Genomic DNA, 16593 nt, shown 5'->3' on the forward strand with positions numbered 1-16593 from the left:
GAAAATACTGAACTAGATGAATTGTAGGGCTTGTTTTCTTGCTGAACAGCAGTGTTCTTTGAAGCATGAATAAGAATTAATGCTACCAAGATCAACAATTAACCCCTGGACAACTGGAGTGATGGAGGTTAGAAGGTGACATGGGTGGTTCCAAAGTGCTGCTTCCAGACTGTTCAACACCATTTTGGTTTTTGAGGAAAAGTGGAACGTTAGAAGGGGAGGAAAAAACCTATCTTACTGTTAAGAGCTGGTAGTACAGAATTGCCTTTTGATTTTATTTTCATGGGAACGTATGTTTGGTACTTGATAGTGAACTTTTTCCCTAAACCTCTGTTTCCCATGATAGTTAGAAGTTTGAAAAATCAATGCGAAGGAAACAGCTATGTGGAGTTGGAATAAAACCTTGACCCACTAGGCCACAATTCATCCTTTAGAACATTAAACAGGGGATTGCACCAGAAAAGAATGGTCAGTAAAGCGTGGGGAGAAAGGACAGGAATTTGGAAAATGCTGAAGTTGCTTTCATTTCATTTTGGGCACGGGGGAAAAATCTGAATGAGAAGTTGATGGTAGAGGTTTTGATCTTGTTGTCATTGAAACTGATAGAAATATTGCCATCGTTTCTAGAGGAAACGGATGTAGCCTCACTGTTTAAGATTCAGTGCTTCTCCATTGGTATAGACTAATTCACTGACACTTAGAAAAGGTTAGGTTAGGGTTAGGTTAGGGTTTGTTCCTTGGGAACGGATTTGTTCGGTGTGACTTTTGAGACAGAATCACAGAATAGCTGAGGTTAGAAGGGACCTCTGGAGGTTGTCCAGTCCTCCCCTGCCGTGCTCAGAGCAGGGTCACCTAGAGCAGGCTGCCAAAGACCATGCGCACTTGCATTTTGATCATCTCCAAGAATGGAGACTCCACAACCTTTCTGAGCAAGCTCTTCCACCAGCTGCCCTCACAGTAAGTTCTTTTTCATTATGCTTGAGTGGAGTTTCCTGTGTTTCAGTTTGTGCCCATTGCCTCTTATCCTGTCACTGGGCTCCACTGAGAGTCTGGCCCTGTCGTTTTTACTGCCTCCCATCAGGTATTTGTACACATTAATACACTCGTTGCCCTTCCCCCCACCCCTGAGCCTTCTCTTCTCCAGGCTGAACAGTCCCAGTTCTCTCAGCCCCTCCTCATATGAGAGATGCTCCAGCCGCTTAATCATCTTTGCTGGACTCACTCCAGTATGTCCATGTCTCTCTTGCACCAGGGCACCCAGACCTAGACCCAGCACTGCAGGTGTGGTCTCACCACTGCTGAGTAGAGGGGAAGGATCACCTCCCTGGACCTGCTGGCAATGATCTTCCTAGTGCAGCCCAGGAGGCTGTTGGCCGCCTTTGCTGTGAGGGCACGTTGCTGGGCCATGGTCAACTTGTTGATGCTCAGGTCCTTCTCTGCAGAGCTGCTTTCCAGTCTGTTGGCCCCCAGCCTGTTTTGATACATGGGATTGTTCCTGCCCAAATACAGCACTTGGCATTTCCCTTTGTTGAACTTCATGAGGTTCCTCTCTGCGCATTTCTGCAGCCTGTTGTGATCCCTCTGAGTGGCAGCCCAACCCTTCGGAGTATCAACCACTCCCACCAGTTCATGGTGCCCTTTCATCAGGTATCAGGGTGGTTCAAGTGCCCCATGTGTACCAGGGCCTGCAAACATGAGGCTTCCTCCAGTTGTCTGAAGAAGGCCTCATCTACTTCTTCCTGATCTGGCAGTCTGTAGCAGACACCCAGACTCTGCAAGTTGTACCTCAAATTTGTTTAGGAAATGCGAATTCATGCTATTTGCCTTCCTTTTCCTAGACTAAATTTGACGTGACATCAACACACAGGCTGTCGCTGTTCTTCTGATGTAATCTGAGGGATGAAATCAAAGATAATTGCTTAAAGTTTTGGTTAAACTTTAGGAAGTGACACTATCTCAGTTGGTGTGTGAGAAGGTGAGAGAAGAGGAGGAAGGTGCTGACTAGTTCAGTAGTTGAAATGGTTAAGTAATTTTCTAAAAATCCAGTAGGTACATGAAAATGAGAGAGTTTTCGATTTATTTGAATCTCTGAGGAATATAATGTGAAAGCCTCTTCAGGTTCTACTGCCTGGCCAGAGACTGCAGTGAGTTTAATAAAAGACACAGCTAAATTTACCAGGATAAATTGCTGGCCTTTGCTTAAAAGCCCAGGCGGGGAGAGAGAAGTCGCTGTATTTTTTTCAGGGCTGGATCACCTAAGGGATGCCCCGTTCCAGTGCCTAAGGGAGTCTTCAGCGCCAACCTCTGTACCTAGGCTTCCCCTTTAACTTATGGTGAGAATAAAGCGTTTAGGAATGGGATTAGTAAAGGCTAGGAAACTGAGCGGAGAAGCCAACAGGAGGCCGAGGGGAGAAGTACATCGGGGGCATCACCTCTTAAAGGTAATAGGTCAGCTGTGGTATGGATGTTAACTCTCCCCTGGAGAGAAAATGCCTAATGACACAGAGATGAGGGATTTCTGTTGGTACAGGAGAGACTTGGGTTTGAGTCGGGCGCTGTGGAGATTTGAAAATACTTGTGCTGTTTCCTAGGTGGGTATCTTAAATGCAGCGTTATGTGAACATATACAGCCGGTTCCTGCTGAGAATCTCATCTTGGTAATCTTGACTAGATGGAATGAACTGTCAATGTCCATTAGATGCTGGAGACGAGCAGTGCGTATTTGAGAGTCTTGCCAGAGTAAAGAGCAGCTCAGCTGATGAATAGCTCAGCTGCATCAGGCTTTGCAGGAGCAGGGTGAGGGGTGTTTTATGTGCCTGCTGGTGGAAACGCCAGTGTCTACAGGACTTTGGGAATCCGCAGAGTTAGGCCACATATAGTAAAGACTTTGACAGTCTCGCTAGCACCTAAATGCTGGACGTAAGTGACTACTTGCTCTTTCAGATTCTTAGTGGTTTTGGTTCTGACCCTATAGGGATCAGGCGATCCTACAGTTTTGCTTTGTTCAGAGGTTATTGCATAATCCACACTTATACCTAGGCTCTCATGCAGTTTCAGAATGGCAGAAGGTTCAGCAGTGTCTTAGCTAACTAAAGCAAAGACTCAGTGTAGAAAAGGAGAATTTAATTCCTAATAGGAAGTGTTCTTTAGAGCTTTAGTTTTGCTGCATTTAAGTGACAAGCATGTTAGAAATGTATATGTGCCTAGGTTTTTATTGAAGTATTGTTTTTTCTTTATTTATGTGTGTTCTGTATAGCGTCTTCAAAATGCAGTTTGTCCCTATCTAACTAGCAGGTGGAATCGGAGAGCAGATCATCTGCTCACTTGGGCCTTCCCATGCTGCTGTACCTTAGCAAGCGAGGCTGTTCTTGGCATTTGTAAGCTAAGCGTGGTCAGTCTGGGTTATTGCTTGGATGTATAACCTCTGCAGAGAGCACAGGTGTCCTAGGAAGTGATGGAAGAAAACATCATCTTTCCTTTGAGTCAGTCATAAATCCTGTTAGAGTAAAGTCTGAAAGATTAAGCTAAGATTCTTTCGACTTATTATTTAAAGTCCCAAAGACCAAGAGCAGTAAAATTTTTCCAAGGCTCTCTGCTAACATAGCTGATGCATTTTGCTTCACATGCATTTCTCCTGTTGTTTTGGCTGAAAATATTACCGTTCACTTCTTGTCAGGAACTGTTGCATAATACTGTTGTGTGCTTCTGAACAAATGCAGCCTTTTACGCCGATCTGCTTCAAGTCCCGAAGCAGACTCACTTTCTCTTCTCTCGTAGTAGTAACTATTTATTCTCTTTATCAAAACCGTCTTTTGTCTTATACGATCTCTTTGCCCCTTTTTGTTCATTCCTGGTTCCCTGCCAGCCTTCAGTATTTGATTTTTGGAAGTTCAAATAGATCTAATTATAAGCAAAAATACCTGCTGAGAGTGGAGATGGTCTGAGACTGTGTCTGGAAGAGATCATTGCCTTTGTGGGAAAAACTCTTCTTTGTCCTGTTGTTGGAAATGCTGTTTCCTCTCTGACTATATATTTTCAAAAAAAAATCTGTGTTAAAGCATTTCAAAATATCTGAGCTGGATTTCTGCTTATCCTGGCTGGTGAAGTCAATATGTACCTGGTGACTATGCAATTGCCCCTACTCTGATTGCCTGAGAACCACCCGCTGCAGTGCCCTGTGACTCCCAGCTGCTCACAAGTGATCCTGCAAATTACAGGTTTCAATCCCTGTAGTGCAACAAACCAGAGAATATTCTGCTGGGTAAAAAAGGATTGTGATTATTCTTTACGCATCTCCCTTTTTTCAATGTCATCTTGTATTTATCAGAATGAACAGCATTTGGACTCTCATAGTTGCATCAGGCTTGACTGTCTGATGAACAAGCGTAGTTATGAAAGAGACGGTTTCTCTAAGGGGCTGTTGGCATCCCAGTCTTCACCACTGGAAAAAGTTGTAAAAAAAAAAAAGAGTGAACGTTGATGGTGCAGTAAACATGGGTGTGTGTTAAAAGACTAAGCTTAAGCTCAGTGTAGTCATAAAACAATGATTTCAAATTATTGACTTCTGGAATGTGAAGTCATGAAACTTCAGTTATGGAAAAATCTTTTTATATAAAAGAAATGCATCTTAGGTCACAAATAGTTTCCTTTGTCTTTCTCAACAGCCAGGCCTCTGTGGGCTCTTCACCAGCTCTCCGAAATGATCCTAATTCGGCAATGTTAGTACTGGATTGTACTGTCTGGTCATAGTGGGGAAAAAAGTTGGCCAAAATCAAGATCCAGTTTCTGCTGTTCCCTCTGCTCTAGCCTTCCTGCATTGCCTGTAGATGTTCTGCGTTACCTGTCAGGCTGCTCAAGGCACAAACTCTTTCAGGGCTGCTCAACATTGGCTTTGTTGTCAATGGTGGAATATGTTCTACTGCCTGCTTTTGTAACTACTACTGCAGTTTCTCTTCTGTCTCCATGGTGTACTCCTGTCTTCCTTTACAATGTGAGTAATAATAATAATAAAAGGTTCTATTATTTATTTACAATTATGTATAGTAGTGAACATTTTGCTGAATCTAGTCATAGGTTTTAAGCCTATGGCCATTTACAGTACATTAGGGTTGCTAATGGAAGAGACACTAAGATTTGTTACGATGCTTTAGATAGGATCCTGTGATCACTCCAGCAAAGTCTAGTTAGAGGATAATCAAACTAGCACTCTTCTGCAGGAAGTGTTAGATGTAACAGATCTAACAGATGACAGGTTGGGCTTAATTTTTATTTGAAGACATGAAAGATGCAGTGCATTTCAGTGCTGGTAAAAGTGCTGCTTCTTTGGAAGTTTTAGCAAAGTTAAAATGGTTCTACAGGCCAAGCAGGTAGAAAAGTTTTTTTTTAAAAAAAAAAAAAAAGAAAGCCTCTGGCCAAGAACAGAATGTGCATCCAAAATGTTACTTTTTCAAATGTAAATCATTCTTATAATTCCAACTTCTGAAAAGCTAAAAGTGCTGTCAGACAGCATGGAATGAGAGAGCATCTCGAAACATAGGGGATAAAACCTTGGAAGAGAAAGCAGTGAAGGACTAATGGCTTGATCTTTTGTTGCCTGCTATACCAGAGAAAGGAGTGTTGACTGGGCCATGTGTTGCATCATATGAAGTGCTGTATTGCCAAAAAGTACAGGCCTGCTTCCAGCCTCTGACTCTGGCAATTCAGACAACTTGAGTATTACACTTGTACTTGGTGGTCTCAGTTGAATCCTGAAAAACTTCTTTCCCTTAGATACTTGCAGAAGCTTTATGCTTGCATCCAAAGGCAGCATTTAGTTTTGATGCATACTTTAAGATATATTGCACTTTCTGTCAAATACGTACTTTGTACTATATGATTTGCTTTAGTGTTTCCTGGTTGAATAGACAAGGGAATGGCAAAAATGTGGTGGAGAAAGAAAGTACTTAGGATATGTTGTTGTCAGAAATGGCGCATTCAGCAAAGTCATGTGAGAGGAAAGCAGCCCTAAAACTTTTCCCTAGGGAGCTAGAAGACGAAGCTCAGAATAATTGTGCCTTACCTGGTCTGGTCTGTGCTTTCACCTGGCCTGTGGAAAGTTATCACAGCTTTGTCTTTCCCTGGTTGTTACTAGATCATTGCTGAAAGCAACAGCAGAGATGCAGAAAGCGATATTACTCAGCTGACTGCATCGAGATGTCTCAATATTTGGAAGCCATGCTGTGTTGTGTTGATGAATGGTTCCATTCTCCCATTGCTACAGAGGACAGGGAGAAGAGTTCCAGAATATGTCAGGGTAGTTCATTATCTTCAGAGAATGTATTGGCCTGAAAAGACTGTGAATGTGGAAAACGTATATATGTGTGTGTATATATATATTTTGTTGTTGTTTAATTTTATCTTATATGGTGTGAGCAGCCATTTACTTAGGGACAGTGCACTGAAAAATAGCAACAGCATCACTTGAAGTAGTAGCTGAAGCAAACAGGAAAATGATGATATTCAGCCAAAAGTTTTGCTCACGTTGTGTATCGTGGAAGGTTTTCTTTTGTGTTGAAATGCAAGGGAGTTATCACTGTAGTCTCTAGGTCATTTTACTAGTGACTGTGACTCGTGGATTCCAAATAAATTCAAATTGATGAGCTTCTCAATATTAATAAAGTACTTGCTAGAGTGGGATGAAGCTATGGGGGTTTTTTGTTTGCTTTTTGCATATTCAAATTCTATTTGTTATTCCTCTAAGGGTAGGAAAATGAATTGAAATGAGTGTTTAACTTCTTTCTTAAGCATCGGGGTGAGAAAATGAGAAATAAAAGACAGGAAAATGTTGTAGCTCAAACCCTCAAATGACAAAACGAGGCAATGTTAAACTCTTTTGGGCTTTGAATTACATGATCAGAACAATGCCACATTTGAGCATTTGCAGCCCTGGTTTAGGTGTAAGTACCTGTGAGGGATAGATTTCTGGCTGCAAACTGCCCCAGGCAGCATTCTTATCCTTCGGATTCACGGAGTGCCTGAACCCTGTGGAATCTCTGCTCCTATTATGTGGAAGATACGCTGATGGTGATGGGTGGCAGCTAATGCTGAGGATGTACAGAGAAAGTGAGTGTGAGTTTTCAGAATTAGGTACCTGCTTCCCAGTGACAAGCAGAGCCTAGGAGAGACCTTTTCCAATTTCCGTGTAACCAGGCAATCTTGTTGGTAGTGCTGCAGGCTAAGGCCTGTGGCAGGGCTGCAAGTGAATCGTGTTTTCCATGGAGCTGGTTGGGAGCTTTACCTTCAAGCTTGTTCTTCCTCTTCTGCGATCTTGTTTTGCGTTTGTCAGAAGGCAGCAGGCATGGATGAGCTTCTTCCTGTGTGAACGCTGTTGATGTGCACGACAGAATTTAGCCCTAGTTCATTTGCAGAGCATATGTGATCTTGGCTTCCTTACAGTCACTGATGATTTATTCCTGAACACGGATCGCTAGGCCCTGGATCCTTACAGTAGAAGGTCCATGCCTCCCACGTCCTTTGTTACTGACAGAAAAGAGCTTATTAGCATTCTTGAGATTAGTGTTTCCTGATCATTCTCAGGAACAGAGCAGAGGACTGCATCACCCTGCTTGGTATGAGAGGAAAGGAAAGGTTAAATGTGAGGTGCCAGTTACAAGCTGCCTATTCTACTCAAATATTGTACTAGTTGTGAGTTTTCATTGTAGAGAGAAGTGAACTGTCTGGAGGAATCAAGTAGCCTGGAAAATGGGCCTCTTCTGATTCAGTGATGTCAGGGTGGAATCGTAAAGACACAGAGTAGTTTAGGCTTGGTGGAACCTTTGGAGGTTTCTAGTCCAACCTCCTGCTGAAAGCAGGACCAGCTTAGGTCAGGGTGCTCAGGGCCTCGTGCAGTTGCGCTCCGAGTATCTCCAAGGGTGGAGATTGCATGCCTCTCTGGGTAACCTGGCCAAGCATTTGATCACCCTCACTGTGAATCTTGTTTCCTAATAGCTCATCAGAATTTCCCTTGATGCACCTTGTGCTCGGAACCTTTTATTCTTTCCCCGTGCATCTGAGAAGAGTCTGACTCCATCTTCTGCGTAACCACCTGTTAGGTAGTCATAGACAGCAGTAAGACCCCCTTCGCCTTCTCTTCTGCAGACTGAACAACCCCGCTTCCTTCATATGCCATGTGTTCCAGCCCCGTGACCATTCTGGTGGCCCTCCCTGGATTCGCTCCAGTTTGTCAATGTCTGTCTTGTATTGGAAGTCCAAAACAAAGTAGGACCAAATCCATTAGTGTGGATGAAGCCGCATTGTCTCTACACCTGCTTAGGCTGACACGCAGTTTAGAGGAAGCATTGGTTCTTCTTAATCTAGAAAGAAAAAAAATCAGAGCTCTTACAAAGAAAGCACCCCAATGCATTTGACTGATTAATATGAGTTAAGTAAGGCAATAGATTTGATGGGATATTTCTTTTTCTTTCTTTCTTTCTTTTTTTTCATTTTCTTAGAGAAACCAAAACAAAATCCTTTTCCAGATCTGAGATCTCCTAGGCAAGCAATGTCAGCAGGAATCATAAAAGCCTGAGAAGAGCAGGAGAATAAAGAAAAAGTGCAAGATCTAGTTGATACTCAGTATTCCTTACACACAATGCAATGACTAGTTAAAATGATAAGAAGATTTATAGTCAAGCTTTAAGGAAATTGTAGTGTGATCAAGAAGAGGGGAGAAAACTGGGAAGCACTGGGAGCAGTGATGGTGGTGTTTGTTTAGACAGAAGACATTAACAGCAGGTATTCTGAAAGTAAATAGCAGTTGCAGAATGCCAGTGCTTTAATAATCTACTCCTTGAAATTCCTACTGTGGCTGGTTTGAGTTATGCTAAACGTGCAGGACCTAGAAACACATCCTGTGTTGAAGTGTAGAAAGATCAGTGTTGTCTTCAGAAGTCAAATTCTCCTGCTGAGTAGCCTCAGTCCGTGTGGATTAGTCAGGGAAAGGCGTTCAATCCCAGTAACTCAGTAATTGCTGCAACGCCAGATGCTGAATGACACGGCCTGATGCTGAGCTTTAGTGATGTTCTGAATGTCATGTCAGAAGGACTAGATCGCAAGGAAAGTGTCTGGGAATATGTTGCAGTGCAAATAGTCATAGTGTTTGTAGTATTTTTGGAATCTTTTCTCTTGCCTAGGGAGTATCTTGATGAAATCAAGTAAGACTTGACTATGTTTAACATTTTGGAGAAAGAAGGCAATAATGATATTTTTCTTAAGGTCAGTTCTCATCTCAGAACCATGTCTTCATTTCTCCTTTTTCCAGTAAGAGGTGGCTCTGATTGCAGGAGATCATTTAATCCAATTTAGTAATAGCCAGGAAAGAGAGGCTTTTTGATTACTTATTAATACATCTTTCTTGCTGTTTTCATTTTTTTCCCTATTCTTCATGAAAGAGTTTTAAAAATGTAAAGAGATTGTAGTGAGGAGGGAAGAAAATGATGAGCCATGCTGTATGCAGAGCTAGATACAGCATTGAGGTAACTCTTCTGTCATTGCAGTGAATAGTATACCTCCCTTAACCTCAGGCTAAGCACAGACCGCTACGGAGCTGCTTTTTTTTTTTGGGGGGGGGGGGGGGGTGGGAATTCCGTGTACCTAACATGGACTTGCTTGAATATGAATATGACTACAGGCATACCTCGGAGATATTGTGGGTTTGGTTCCAGACCACTGCCATAAAGCGAATATGGCAATATTTCTAATGCTTTTTTAACCACTTCATTCTATTGCCACGGCACCTGGTATTCATGGCTGGCTCCAAACTCTTGCTTGTCTGCCTCATCTGTAGAAGCCTATGCAAAAAGGTATTTGTACATGTAGACCAATTCAGTCATCTCTTGGCTGTTCTGCGAATGCTTAATGACACGTCCAAACGTAGAGTTTGGAGGGTGTCCCAACAGTGCTGTAGCTTTTAACGCTCTCTCCTTAATGAGCTGACAGCCTGCAAAGGGCCACGTGTGTATTTTATAGTCTGATGCACAACGAAGGCCTGATAGCAAATGCAAGCTGATTGATGCTGCAGAAGGACTTCAAAAATAAGGTGAATTAAATTGTGAACAGAGTTTTCTGATTTTGAACATTCTGCTTTGGGGTTCAAAGATAAGGAAATTAAGCTCCAAACCCTACTTCATGGGTAACTTTAGTTATAAGCGAACAGCTCCCTTGGGATCTTTCTAGCCTGACTTGAAAATCTAGCTTGATGGTTCCTGATAAATAGTCTGTCTCCTGGCCTTTTCTGAGGCTTTATGAAGAAATGTAAGCTGCATGTGAAGTTGCAAGAAGAGTAAGCTGTATTTCACTTTTATGGGGATTTTTATCAGCTGCTGTTTTTATTTGTCTTATAATTTAACACCATTAACTTTCAGTATTGTGCCTTAAAGGTTTAAAACTAAAGCTCACTAGAAGACAGCAGGCTTTCCAGCATCTCCTAGGAATGATAAAGGAAAACTTCAGACAAGGCAAGAAGCATCTCTGTTGGGTTAAAATAGAACATCCAACATTTTACAGATAGTGGGATAGGTGGGTTGCTAGAAACCTCTCTCAACCGAGGGGACATCTGAGCAGGAAAATACTGTCTCCGTGAAAGCTGTTTTGTGCTATACAGCACAGAAACACAGCTTACCTTCTCCCAGGTGGTCTGCAGGCAGCCAAAATCTGCGGTTACCTAGAGGAGAAGGTACTGGCAAGATAGAGCTGTTTTCTGATTCAGCAGGGCCCCCGTCCTTGTCCTGTGGAGCTTCTGATGGTTCCTGCAGCAGAAGACTGACTAGGAGGGCTGTGCAATGCCGCTGGTGTGAGCTGGCTCGGCGACTGAGCCCTCCGGGGTGCAGTGGCAGCCGGGCTGGCAGGAGGGCTTAGAGCTCTGCACGTATGGATGTAGCTCAGCCTTCCTGGGTATCCTGATGGGAAGTTATCTGTTCCCTTCAAAACAGGGGAAGGCACGATGCAGACACTGTAGCAGGGTAAAACAGCAGGACCCATCTCTTAGTTAGAACTGCCTCTGTGTTACTCTGCCTTTGATTTACACCTGAAAGTGTGTGTAGCACAGGTGGCTACCTGAACTTTCATGCCCTTGCTGTCAGGATGGTCCTTACTCTCATTTTGGACCATGTTAGGTCAAAGGAAAGGAGACCTGGTCAATGTGAATGTAAGGCATTTATCGCCTTTTCTTTAAGTTCCTCATTCTGCCTTCTGATCCTCGCTAGTAAGGCTGGCCTGGGGACTGGAAGAGCAGGTCTCCCACCTGGCACCTGCGTATGCTCCCTCCGGTCGCTGGTTCTTGCTGTACCAGTTCTGCGGACTGTCAGCAGGAACAACTGGTGTAATATCTACAAATTCCAGCAGAGAAGACCCCACTGCCACCAAAGTACTGACCTCGCAGGTGAGTGTGAAGTACTTGATTCCTCGCTGGCACTGGCTCTTAGTGACCGGTTGCCTTTTGGGACCTTGACTATAAAACTGCAAAGAGCAACTGAGGAGGAATACTACTCCTTGCCTGGATTCGAGCAGTGTCTGTCACCTGAAGATCAGGTGTTTGTACTGTAAGTGCCCATGCAGAAAGTGCTGCTCTTTTATTTGGGGTGCTTTAGTACAATACTGAACCCTCTGTTACCTCTGGTGAAAAACTTGACCTTTGTTGGAATTAATTTTTCTTAGTTCAGCTCTAAGCCCCTGCTGCATGCCGTTTCACTCTGCCTCTGGATAGCTCTTGCCATGTGTCTATGGGTTTCTGAACAAGAGGAATGAAAGGAGCGTGAAGCAGGTGATGAGATTAAATTGACTACCGAACAGGACTGGAACCGAAAATGTTAAACTCTTGCTCTGCCTCCAGTTGCCCTTTTACTAAATAAGAAAAGCTGTCTTTAGATCAATGGTGGGCACCTGAAAAGAGAATGACATGTGAAAGAGAACAGAGGGAACCTCTGCAGAATTCACAGTGAAGGTGTGAGTACAGCAAGTAAAACCCAGTGGAAAAGTAGCAAATGAACAAAGATTGCCCCTGGAGGGAGTCTCAAATATTTGTCCTTCTGTCTCTTTTTAGAAAAAAGATTCAAATGCCTTTAGGAGTAAAAACACATTGTGGATAGTGTTTGCTTAATACATGAGTCATGCCTGGAAAAATTCCACAGCAAAACAAACTTATTCATGATCAGCTTGCTTGAATATAATAAACTTGTCCACAAAAATTTGATGCAAAGTCATCATATTGTATCAAGCAACATATTGAAAGACATTTCATCTTGGGATTTGTCTTGCTAGTGCCAGTTAACCCTCTTCCATTTTTAATGACGTACATGATACTTTCATTGGTGGTGTGAATTGCTTGCTCATGGGGAAGCTGTGGATACCCCTGTTACCTAGAGCGTTATATGTTACTGTTGTTTTCTTTCTGTGAGAAGCTAGGGTTGACAGTGTTGGATCAATGACTCTAGCTAGCTAGTTACATGTTGGAGCTTGATGATAGGAGAAATGGTTAACACCAGATGCCATACACTAGACATGTTTACCAAGATGACTGATATGAATCATTTACACGTTTGCCTTAATTTAAAATCTTGAAATTTGGTGCACTTGTTTCTTATAGGATATCAAGTGTGGGAATTGATTGCATCTTTAATGTTTTCATCACAGTTCAGTGATAGATCACTAAAAAGACCAAGGATACAACTTGTCTTCAGAGCGATAAATTCTGTATACGGTGAACTTAAACTACTGTAGTGGCTTAAATGGGTGTTGTATTGTTCCAAGCCTGCATATCCTGTAAAGAGTGATGGAAACCCGTGCCTAAGAAAGGTATTATGCAGGCTAGGGAGAGAGGCTGGCATTTATTTGGATTCTTGAGCCTAAAGAGCACAAGGCCACGATATGTGGCCTGAATATGACAGCCATACTGTCCAGCTAGGATAATTTTAACAGGGATGTGAAATAACTAAGATACTTTTCATAGCTCTAAAGTCATGGCATCATCAATACTGCTATTGAACCTGGGCATTGCAGCTGAATGAGGTCATATTCTCGTGTGGCATTGGTTAGAAAACGTGAAGGCGATGCTAGCTTGCATGGGACCTTGAATGCTATGGAGAATATGATAATACATGTATATTCTGTATAAGTCTTATCTTAAATAGTATGTCAAGTTCTGGTCATCTCCGTCTCATGAAAAAGATTCAGTGAAGGGCAACTGAGAAAAGATTTTTAATCTTTGAGGAGAGGAAGAAGAGAAAATAGATTGAAAATATGTAAAGCATAAATAACTGCAGAATACACTTTGGAGCTTTTTTTCTACTTCTCTCATAGAAAAGATAAGAGATACTCCATGAAATTGAAAACCAGGAAATTCAAAATCAATGAAAGAAATCTACATCTGTTGTTTAAATATATAAATAAAATTTACTACCCAAAGAAGTTGTCAATGCTTAAAATGTAGTTATATTTGAAAAAAGACTCAGACGTGGATATTAGGAATGTCCGGTGTAGTCATAATTAAATGGAATAAACTTTGCTCTAGAATAACTGTATTTCAGGATTTTGTTTGCTTCTGTCCAGTAAAGAACAAGATATGCTCCCTACGGACAGGGGCAAACTAACCTGCATGAGCCTGTGGTGGAGTGTTTGCCTGTTGCTCTGCAGCATCTTGATCCAATCACTGGTAGAGACTAGACTGACTTCAGCTCTTCAGTGTGATAATTGCTGTGTCCCTGAAACAGCCAGTTAGTTTGTCCACTTCAAGGCTGTATGTAGTCTTTTATTCTGGATCTTCACTTCGTCCTGAAGTGCTATTCCACAAATTGTTTGTATTACCTGTTTTTTGAATTGATTACTGTCATGCACAGAAACTTGCTCACCTGGTGAGGAGCCCTAAGTGCAGAAGAGTCTGCCTGTCTATGCAGCATAGATAGAGCTGGTCTGGATCATTTGGTCTGCACACAAAGTGAGCTCATACTGAGCATGTTGTGATTGAAGACTATGAGCATTAGGTACTGTGGCTTATTTTAGTGCTAGTGGATGGTTATAATTAAGGGAATTTGCAAGCAGAAATGTTGTTTAGGCTATATGTACAGAAATAACACCATATGGATTAAATCCTACAGATGTGCATATTTTTATATGAAAATGTGACTGAAGAGTTATGAAAGAGATTGAATAAAAGTCAACATGAAACAAGGACAAGGGAGAAGCCCTCTAGCAGTATCTGCAAATGGGAGAAAGGCATTATTTACTTATTATGCATTCAGCAGGATCAAACGGGACAAAAGTTGGAGGACCAGAAAGGAAGAAGGGCAGAGTGCAGTAGGTGTTTGGTTGGAGGTTTTAGTCCCTGCCCCCGCCAGTTCTGCACCCCAGCGATGCGGTGGTGTCGCATCTGGCATCTGCAAGGACAGCAGTAACAGCGCTGGACAGTGCTACTGACCAGGGCTGAAGGGGTAGATTCAAACACTGCCAGCTCCTGCTCTCAAGACCATCCTGGTGCACGGCCCAGAAGGGCAAGGCAGATGCTAGAGCTGGAAGAGGAAGCAGTGTCACTTGTCAGCTGCCTTTGGACTCTTCGTGCTGAACGCAAGCTGGCTAGGAAAGAGGATAAGTGGTGAAGTATTGAAGGAGGCACCAATTTCTTATTTGGTGGCTGAGCAAAAGCCAGTATGATTTATGCTGCCAGGAGCTAGAGCAGGATTTAAGTTGCAAGCTCCCCTGCTTTACCACTGGGCCTGCTGCTGAATTCAGTAAGAACCAGTCTATATTTCCATAGCTGTCTTGGCAGGACAGCAGTGGAATAGAGGTTTCCCAAAGCTTTTTGCCCAGAGAGTATGCCGAGATGGAAAAATCCCTATTTTTCAGATGTCTAGTATACTCTTATTTTAATTTTCTTCTTAATAGTTTTGGGACAAAATCTCCCCTCTGTCTCTCCTCTACAACCCCATATTTTTTTTTTTACAAAAGACAGGGTTTTCCTTCTAGGATTTTGCCTGGCACCAGATGGGAAAAGGTCAAAACTTCAGTAGTAACTATTTTATCACCATTATGAGTCAAAGGGTGTGATAACATCAAATTACATCTGCTTGACCTATGTCATCTGCAGTCCTGGTACACGCTCTTTTTCTGACGGAGTCATAAGTTATTCCAGGTCAAGCCTTGAGAGCAATATCCGAATCTGCTTACAAACACAGAAGACTGAATTAGTCAGATTTGTACTTTTTCCTCTGCTGCGGCAAGTGTTCGTTGCTGCACTTCTGCTGCTTTGTTTTGGCCTTTCCTGCTCTCTTTTACTCAATGAGCCTTATAGGTGTCAGCCAACGAGTTCTAAGGGGACAGATATTAGCTGGATTGTGGTGGCATCCCCAAAGCGTCCAGCGCTGTCGAAACACAAAGGAATATTGTCTTTTCCACAAAGACGATAAACACTAGAAAAACAGCAAACAAGGGATGCAGAGAGAGCTACACCGAGCAACTCTAACGATCAGTGTGATCATAAATACATAGTTCATTGTTCACGTATTTCTATGTAATTTTTACACTGTGTATGTATAACTAAAGAGAGTAAATTATCTTCCTCTTTCCATACATTGGCCCCCTCGCCCAGCTGTTTACCAGCTTTGGTTTATTCACTTTAAGGTAAATAAATGTATTTAAAAATTAAATAAAAATGGGACTAAGTAAAAGATTTTGCTCTGTAGTTTCCTGTAGACTGTGAAAATGGGTCAGTGAAGGAATTTAAGTTCTTGGGTAGAAACAAGTGAAAGGTTCCTGTTTGCTCTCATTTGTCGTTTTGCTAGAAATGTAATAAACCCTAGGTACTAGAGTAGGATATTCTTGTTTTCAGGTTGATAAAGTCTGCCTAGAAAGTACTGTTCAATTCCTTTAAATTAGAGACCTGCCAAATTATAAACCAACCCAGTGGAACACAAGAAGTTCTTATGCGTTTTCTCTCTTTCGTTTTATGCTGTGCAATATCCTGCCCTTTATTAAACCACCTTCAGGATGGACAGTGAGTATCAAGGATAAGCCTGTTACTGTTCCCAAAGGCCTACTCAATGCCTCATTTCTTTGAATTCTTATTTATCCTAAAACTAATATCTCTCATCTGGAAATGATGTCATGCTGTCAGGCACCCACATATGCACAAAGAAAACCGTGGAAGATTCATGTGGAAGAGACTCTCGGAGGTCCCTTGGCTCATCTACCTGACTAAGGCAGAATCAACTCTGTCTCAGCTATTCCTGGCAACTATTTCTCCAACCTTTTCTTCAGATCTCCAATGCTGAAGATTTCACAGTCTCCTCAGGCTGTCTATGTCATTGCTTTGCTGTTACCCTTATAAGGGTCTGGTGAATGTCTAACCCAAATTTTACTTGCTGTGATTCTTTATGTGGACGTACTTGCTGGGAACAAATATTTCATGTATGGTTGTAGAGTTGCAGAAAATTTGAAGTATAGCCCTTGCCCTGAAAAAAAGAAGTCTAACTTCCATCAAACATATGGTTTAGTGATTACGGAAAATGGCATTTCAGACACAAATACGTATTTTTATTCACTAAGCAGGGTGTTACATTAGTGAGCATC

This window comes from Apteryx mantelli, chromosome 3 (genome assembly GCF_036417845.1).
Source record: "Apteryx mantelli isolate bAptMan1 chromosome 3, bAptMan1.hap1, whole genome shotgun sequence".
In the NCBI taxonomy this organism is placed as follows: domain Eukaryota; kingdom Metazoa; phylum Chordata; class Aves; order Apterygiformes; family Apterygidae; genus Apteryx; species Apteryx mantelli.